Genomic DNA, 8445 nt, shown 5'->3' with positions numbered 1-8445 from the left:
TAGGTGTAATACAAGTGAGATGCTGCTTATAATCTCTCTATACTCTGACCAAAGAGAGAAGGATCTGGAATACAGGATTCCTTGGAGTTGGCCCCTCGTTCTTTATTAGAGCTCTTAAGTTAAAGCCCCCTGCTGTCCTTGGATACAGTGTGTAAACATTGGACAGTGGTGTCTCCAGGTCCATGTGAACCATCCTCTTCTGTGCTAGTTCTGAACACTTTACTGCATGCACAGATAGAGGAAGCAGAATATCCAGTATCTGCGCAAGCACTTAACATGTTCAGCAGCCGAGGAAGTGGTCAAGTGGATAAATCACATGACAACTGCCATCTTTATAACTATGGGCGCAGAAACCACCGCCATCCAGTCTTTACACACGTGAACAGCCTGACAAGCTGCAGTATGGGATGAGGCGGTTTTGTGTGCTAGAACACAACAGGTAGAATTTTCACTCTGGTTTCTCCAATACGGTATATAAAGCTGGGCTTTCTAAACAAGACAACCCCTTTAGTACTGTAGATTATCTTATTTCTAATCTCCGAAGAAGTAACTCCATTTAGTTGCACTTCAGAAGGACGTTTTCAGATACTTCCTGGCGAATGTGGGTGAAGGGGAACATAACACTAGGGTCACCTTATGTTGGAAGGACACAGCTGTAACCCAACTGGAAGTATGAAAATGTTAAAGTCGCAGAAGGGTGCACGAAGAATTGAGAAAATAAAATACTGATAATATTTGCTAATAGATTTGGCACTGACGGGTTTCCCCGCTTCTCTAACTCTTAAAGGGGTTGTCCAGGTTCAGCTTCCATAATTTCACCCAGGCAGCCGCCCCTGACATGAGCATCGGAGCAGTTCATGCTCCGATGCGCTTTTTTGCCCTGCGCAGGATCGGGCAGGGCAAGGGCTCTTTTATTTACTATAACACACTGCCGGGCAGAGGCTTCCGCCCGGGCAGTCTGTTCGGTGACGTCACCGGCTCTGATCGGCGATCTTTAGCTCTGGCCTATCCGTTTTACAGGCTAGGGCCGTGCTAAAGCCCGCCCATCAATGCCGGTGACGTCACCGAGCTCACTGCTGGGCGGAAGCCTGGCACCCCGGAGGAGGGCCCGGTTCGTCACCAGAACTCCACAGAATGCATTTGCCCTGCGCGATTCAGCGCAGGGAAAAGGAGAGCATCGGAGCATGAACTGCTCCGATGCTCTTGTCAGGGGGGGTTGTCTGGGTGAAATTCTGGGGATGTCCGGGTTCAGCTCTGAACCCAAACAGCCCCTTTAAAAATGGTGTTTCTTCTTTATGCATCATTTTACTCCAAGTATTGGAGCCTCATGGTATAAAAATTATTCTGAAATTGTGTAATAAAAAAGAAGAATGCCCCAAAATATGACAATTTTTCTCTTCCTTGTGGAGTATTTTTTATTAACAAGAGCAATCCTCAGCAATCCAGTTACAATGTAATGACTTCTTTTGAAGCTTTCCGCAACAGCTGTTATCAGACAAACCTAAAGTGGCAATTTGCTGAATGTTTCCGAGGCTCTCATTGAAGACTTTAGATGGTAGAGTCGGCTCATCTTGTGATTCCCTCATCATGAGGAGAGTATACAAAAAGAAGAGGATATTCAGAGTCCAGAACATAAATTCTCATTTATGGTAGAAGTACTAGAACAAGAGGACATCAGAGGATCGGCTGCACCACAGGACCCTGCAGCGTGGTCCGACTTGTGCATCTAAGTTCAGACATTGGAGGGAAACAAAGATGGTCACCATCGGTGAGACACTGACTCTGAACCAGTTTTCTACCAGACCCCACTGGTTATCCGGCATATTTGCCGTGACATAGCAAGGTGTCAAGGTGCCTATTTTGTGTATACTGCCTCCAGTTTTGTGTATATTGGCCACCTTATTTATTTAAAGTCCATGCACTCCTGATATCCCTTAATGATTCCTGACAATTAGGATGAAACTTGTCAACTTGGGAATGGTGTAAGGGACAGCTTTAGGGTGTATGGCCGTTTAAGGGTAAGGTTCCATATGGTGTCTCTCTTATCAGGACAGGTACTTTGTATTACATGGGTACGTTGTGAAAAGGCTCCTTTCTTTATAGGAATTATCAGAGGCAGCATCATTACGTTAGGCTGCGTTCACATATGCGCTGTAAACTCCAGAAGTCTGTTCTGGTGGAGGAACTGCTGGAGTTTACTGTATTTGGCATATCCGGATATCATCATGCACAGTCAGATCCCCATTCAGTATAATGGGATTGACCTGCTTTCCGGCATATACGCCGGCTTTTGGATGGACAAAAAAGGTTGCATGTAGTATTTTTTCTCTGGCTGAGGCCAGAGTATCAGAGTATTGGAGTTCACAACGCAGATGTGAACACAGGCTAACTCTTCGTCCTTGCAGTAGTATCGGGTATCCAACCCCACTCTGGACCTTTCAGCTACCTATTGTAGCCAACTAATCAGACATTGGTGTTTGCACCGTGCCGATTGATCCCATTTTAGTCTTCCGAGTTTTCAACATGCAGGTAAGACCAACTCTGGTTGAATTATTTTATTGTGGGAGATCTTTCTATTCACCAGCAGCATTTTATTTGTTTGTGCGATATATGACCCTTTTGGTTGTTTGATAGTGACACGTTAATACCCCCGCCCCTTCCTTATTCCTCCATTTGCGAAAATACAGAGGTCAACAAATTCCAACGATTCGGCATCCATGAAAAATAGTTCTAAAAAGCCTTTTTAAACTGAAGTACTCCAATGATCCAGATACGGAAGTGAAGTTCTCTGCCGGTTAAGGCCTTGAAATCTGGACAGATGATGTTGAAAATCCAATATAAGATTATTAGAACAAAGTTGCTGACAGAATTACAATTCCACACATAAAGTAACATTACTGGGTCAAGTTGTCCCACCAGAGGATCCTCAGAGGGATGAGGACCTAAAATGATAGTGAGAACCATCAACATTAGGACTCATGAGGTCTAGCTTAAAGTAGTTGTCCCACAAAATATAGTCTACAGTTTTCAAACCAGCACCTAAATGTGAATACTTTTGTAATTGCATGGAATTAAAAATTTTGCATAGCCAGTGAGTTATTCAATAAAATTATCTGTATAGCGCCACTTAATTTCTTATTTCTTTGACCTGCTCACTGAGAAGGCCGCACATGCTCAGTTTCATCTTTCAACTGCCATCTGAGCTGTGATAGGGAGAGTATGGACACGCCTCATGAGCTGTGATAGGGAGAGCATGGACACGCCTCCTGAGCTGCAACAGAGAAGACACTCCCCTTATGCTAACAGCTTGATATAAATCTAGCAGAGCAATGAATGGGGAGATCTCTGGATCCATGTGAGGTACAGGGCTGGTTCTAGCTTTGTTAGAAAGTGATTGTCATATACTATATGATGTCTGATTTTCATTGTTTACATTATTCATGGAATAATCCCTTTAAGGTAACCTTTATTGAAGCTGAAGTAGAGAAGCCATTATTGAGGATATAACCCATGTGAACTTCATGTAGGTGGAGGATGGGTACAAAAATGTTCTCTGCTGGTCCAAGGTTTGACATCTGGTGGTCCAAGAATGTTCCAGATCCAGTTTTCAGAAAAAAATGTTACTACAATATTACTGGACTTTTAAACCAAATCTGCACAATTTTCTAGAATGTTCAGTGGCTCAGTCATGGAAATAGAAGCATCACCCCATAAACATCAAAACATATCAGAATTTAATGCACTATATTAGAAAACCATCAATTACATCCTTTTGACACACATCGTCACATCGTAGTAATATGGACAAATGAACGTTCTCTCACTCATTGACATTGATTTGTGAGAGTCCGACCTCTTAGACCTTCTGCGAATAGCATAAAGTCGGGTTGTGGCGGCTGCTGAAGCAAAATAGTGCCTTCTCTGTTACACCAGACAGTGTAGGTCTTGTGTATATGTACAGTGGTGCTTGAAAGTTTGTAAAGCCTTCAGAATGTTTTTTATATTTTTGCATAAATTTCACCTTAAAGTAGAAAAAGATAACCAAATCAAACCAATGAGTCACAAATATTAGACTTGGTCATTTATTTGAGGAAATTGAGTCAATATCACAAGTCTGTGAGTGGTAAAAGTATGTGAACCTTTGCATTCAGTATCTGGTGTGACCCCCTTATGCAGCAATAACTGCACCTAAACATTTCTGGTAATTGTTGGTTAGTCCTGCACATCGGCTTGGAGGAATTTTAGCCCATTACCCCATACAAAGCAGCTTAACCTGTGTTGTGTTGGTGGGTTTCCTCCCATGAACTGCTCATTTCACTGTCCTTCCACAACATTTCTACTGGAATCAGGTCAGGACTTGGACTTGGCCATTCCAAAACTTCAACTTTCTTCTTTACCTTTCTTTGGTAGAACGACGTGTCTTTAAGTTTGTTGACTTACTGCATGACCCATGTTCTCTTGAGATTCAGCTCATGAACAGAAGTCCTGATATTTTTCTTTAGAATTTGCTTCTACTGTATAATTCAGAATTCATTGTTCCATCAACAATGGCTGTCCTTGCTCAGATACAGTAAAACAGTGCAAACCATGATACTACCGCTACCATTTTTCACAGAAGGGATGAGGTTTTTATGCTGGAATGCAGTGTTTTCTTTTCTCTTAACATAACGATTCTCATTCAACCCCATAGGGACCAGCGCCGTACAAGTACCGCGCAACCGGACGTGACTTAAGGACTAGCGACGTACATGTACGGCGCAAGGTCCGTGGAGCCCTGGGGAACGATCGCCGGGAAATCGGGGCACCACGGCTGCTCTTACGGGTCGGGGAAGGTGAGCACCGGTCCCCTCTGAAGTGAGGCAGGGGACACCGGTGTTTGGGGTCCCCTGCCAGCGCTGCGATTGGCTGGAGCAACGCTCCAGCCAAAGGCAGCGCTATAACTGCACAGGAAAGGGCAGAACCTCTCTGCATGCAGCCATTCTAGCTGGTGACTGCATACAGAGAGGTTCTGTGCTTTTCTGTGCTGCTGTTGGCTTGCTGGGACTTGTGGTGCACCACAATCCTATTTAACCCTTTCCTGCTGAAAGAAGAGAAGAACAACATCTGGAATTGCTGCACTGATTTTTTTTTTTCATTTGCAGCTGTTCGAGATCCCTAAACCACCCTCCGTCCCTGTCTCTTCCCGCCAGAGTGAACCCTTATGGACCCCACCCCCCGACAATTATCACCCCAAAATTCCTGAGTTTGTGGGCAACTCAGGGATTCAGATAGACTGTGCGGGCTTCACAGAAACTGATTTTTTTAAATTTTGTACATGTAATGGTGGCCCAAACCGACTTATACGCCCAACAATTCATTTCCGAGAACCCTACATCAGCATGCGCTAGAACCCTAGGTTGGACTCCAGTAAGTGCAGCAGAGATGATGAAGTTTTGGGGACTCGTGCTGCATATGGGCGCTGTAAAAAAAAAAAAAAGAAGCGCTGTAAAAAAAAAAAAAAGAAAACGATAGGCAATATTGGAGTTCAGACATTTTTTACCAGACTCCAATTTACAGTAACATCATGACCTGGAAGTGAATTGAGTCAATTAGGAAAGTCCTACACTACAACGACAACTCACAGAGCCCACCCCAAAATGATCCAACATATGACCGTCTGTTCAATATTAGGCCTGTCATTGACCACTTTAACACCAAGTTTGCTGAGGTGTACAACCCAGATAAAAATGTCTGTGTAGATGAGTCCCTTTTACTGTTCAAAGGGAGGGTTAGATTCCGCCAGTACCTGCCTAGCAAACGGGCAAGGTATGGCATAAAAATATACAAACTTTGTGAGAGTAGCTTCGGGTACATCCACAAGTTCCGCATTTACGAAGGGAAAGATTCCGGGATCGAACCCCCAGAATGCCCCCCCATCCTAGGAGTTAGTGGGAAGATCATGTGGGACTTACTGCACCCACTGCTGGATAAGGGTTACCACCTCTATGTGGATAACTATTATACCAACATACCCCTATTCATGTCCCTAACTGTGAGAGGTACTGTGGTTTGCGGCACAGTGCAAAAATCAGACAGGCCTCCCTAGATCCCTGGTAGGGCAACCACTGAGAATGGGTGAAAGTAGGGCTCTCCTCCATGAGAACATGCTGGTGGTTAAGTACAAAGACAAGAGGGACATCCTTGTACTGACCACCATTCACACTAACGCCAGCTCCCCTGGCTCTGTATGTGGTACCACTACCACTGTTCCCAAACCAGTTTGTATCCTGGACTACAACAGGCACATGGGAGGGGTGGATCTTTCAGATCAACCAAAAAACATTACTCTGTCCTCCTTCTCCTTGACCTGTCCTCTGCCTTCGACACTGTTGACCACTCCCTTCTGTTGCAAACTCTCTCATCTTCTGGCATCACTGACCTGGCCCTCTCCTGGATCACATCATACCTCACAGACTGGATGTTTAGCGTCTCCCACTCTCACACCACCTCCTCATCTCATTCCCTCTCTGTTGGTGTACCGCAAGGCTCTGTCCTCGGGCCCCTGCTCTTCTCTATCTACACTTTCGGCCTGGGACATCTCATAGAGTCCCATGGCTTTCAGTATCACTTTTACGCTGACGACACACAAATCTACCTCTCTGGCCCAGACATCACCACCTTACTATCCAGAATCCCACAATGCCTATCTTCCATATCATCCTTCTTCTCCTCTCGCTTTCTAAAACTTAACATGGATAAAACAGAATTCATCATCTTTTCCCGATCTTGCTCAACCCCCCCAACAGACCTATCTATCACGATCAATGGCTGCACACTCTCCCTGGTCAACCAAGTTCGCTGCTTTGAAGTGACCTTGGATTCTGCCCTCTCCTTCCAACCGCACATCCAAGCCCTTTCCACCACCTGCCGCCTCCAACTCAAAAACATCTCCTGCATCCGTGCTTTCCTCAACTTTGAATCTGCGAAAATGCTTGTACATGCCCTCATCATCTCCCATCTAGACTACTGCAACATTCTCCTCTGTGGCCTTCCATCTAGCACTCTCGCACCCCTCCAATCTATCCTCCACTCTGCTGCCCGACTAATCCACCTCTCACCCTGTTACTCCTCTGCCAATCCCTTTACTGGCTCCCCATTGCCCAGCAAATTCAGTTCAAAATACTAACAAATACATACAAGGCCGTCCATAACCTGTCCCCTCCCTACATCTCTGAGCTACTTTCCCGATACATCCCCACACGCACTCTCCGATGCTCACACGACCTCCTTCTATCCTCTCCTCTTATCACCTCTTCCCACAATCGCCTCCAAGATTTCTCCCGTGCATCCCCCATACTCTGGAACTCGCTACCACCCAACATATCAGACTCTCACCTACAGTTGAATCCTTCAAAAGAAACCTAAAAACCCACCTTTTCAGACAAGCTTACAACCAGTGACCCTGCTGCCTCTATACCACCATGACCAGCTTTACCATCACCTACTGTGTCCTTCTTCCATACCATGTAGATTGTAAGCCCTCACGGGCAGGGCCCTCTCTCCTTCTGTACCAGTCTGTAACTCGTCTTGTTTATGATTAGTGCAATTATCTGTATTATGTATGTATACCCCTTTTCATATGTACAGCGCTATGGAATAAATGGCGCTTTAATAATAAATAATAATAATAATAAATAACTTCTGAAGCCCTACAGTGCCACACAAAAAACTAAAGTATGGTACAAAAAGCTGGCCGTACACATTGTACGTACAGGTGGCAATGTACAATGCGTACATGCTATTTCAATCTGCAGGCCACACAGGAACTTTCCTTCTGTTCCAAGAGGTGATTATCAAAGCCCTTATTTTTCGAACCCCAGGCCGGCGAGGGTCCTAGTACTGGAAGTCATGGTGCCCGTGTCGTACCAGGGCAACATTTTCCAGGTCAAGTCCCCCAGACAGCAAGGAAGGGAAGGACCCAAAAAAGATGCAGGCTGTGTTCCAAAAGAGGGATAAGGAAAGACACCATTTACCGCTGCGAAACCTGCCTGAAAAATCTGGCCTGTGCATGCAGGAGTGTTTTAAAATCTACCATTCTTCCATGGAGTATTAATTTAATGTCATCCTTTATGCTCCCTCTAATATTTCCACTTTATATCTGATTTAGTCTACCTCGCTTGCATATCCAACAACCACTACATATTCTTTTCTGTGATACAACTGTTAGGTCAAAAGTGCCCGTTTCCACCCCTTAAAATGTCTGTACGGGGGTGCTCTTTCCAAAATGGGGTCACTTCTTGGGGTTTTTAATTTCTCGGGACCTCAGGAATCTTTTAAATGCGACATGGCAGCTAAAATCCATGTCTGCCAATTCAGGCCTGTCACCAAAATCCATATTTTGCTGTTTGCCTGCTGTGCGCCCATACAGCAGGCTACAAGCACATATGGGGTGTTTCCTGAATGGGG

Source organism: Bufo bufo, chromosome 11 (assembly GCF_905171765.1).
Source record: "Bufo bufo chromosome 11, aBufBuf1.1, whole genome shotgun sequence".
Taxonomy (NCBI): Eukaryota; Metazoa; Chordata; class Amphibia; order Anura; family Bufonidae; genus Bufo; species Bufo bufo.
The sequence above is the reverse complement of the archived record's forward strand: the minus strand, read 5'-3'. Positions refer to the sequence as shown.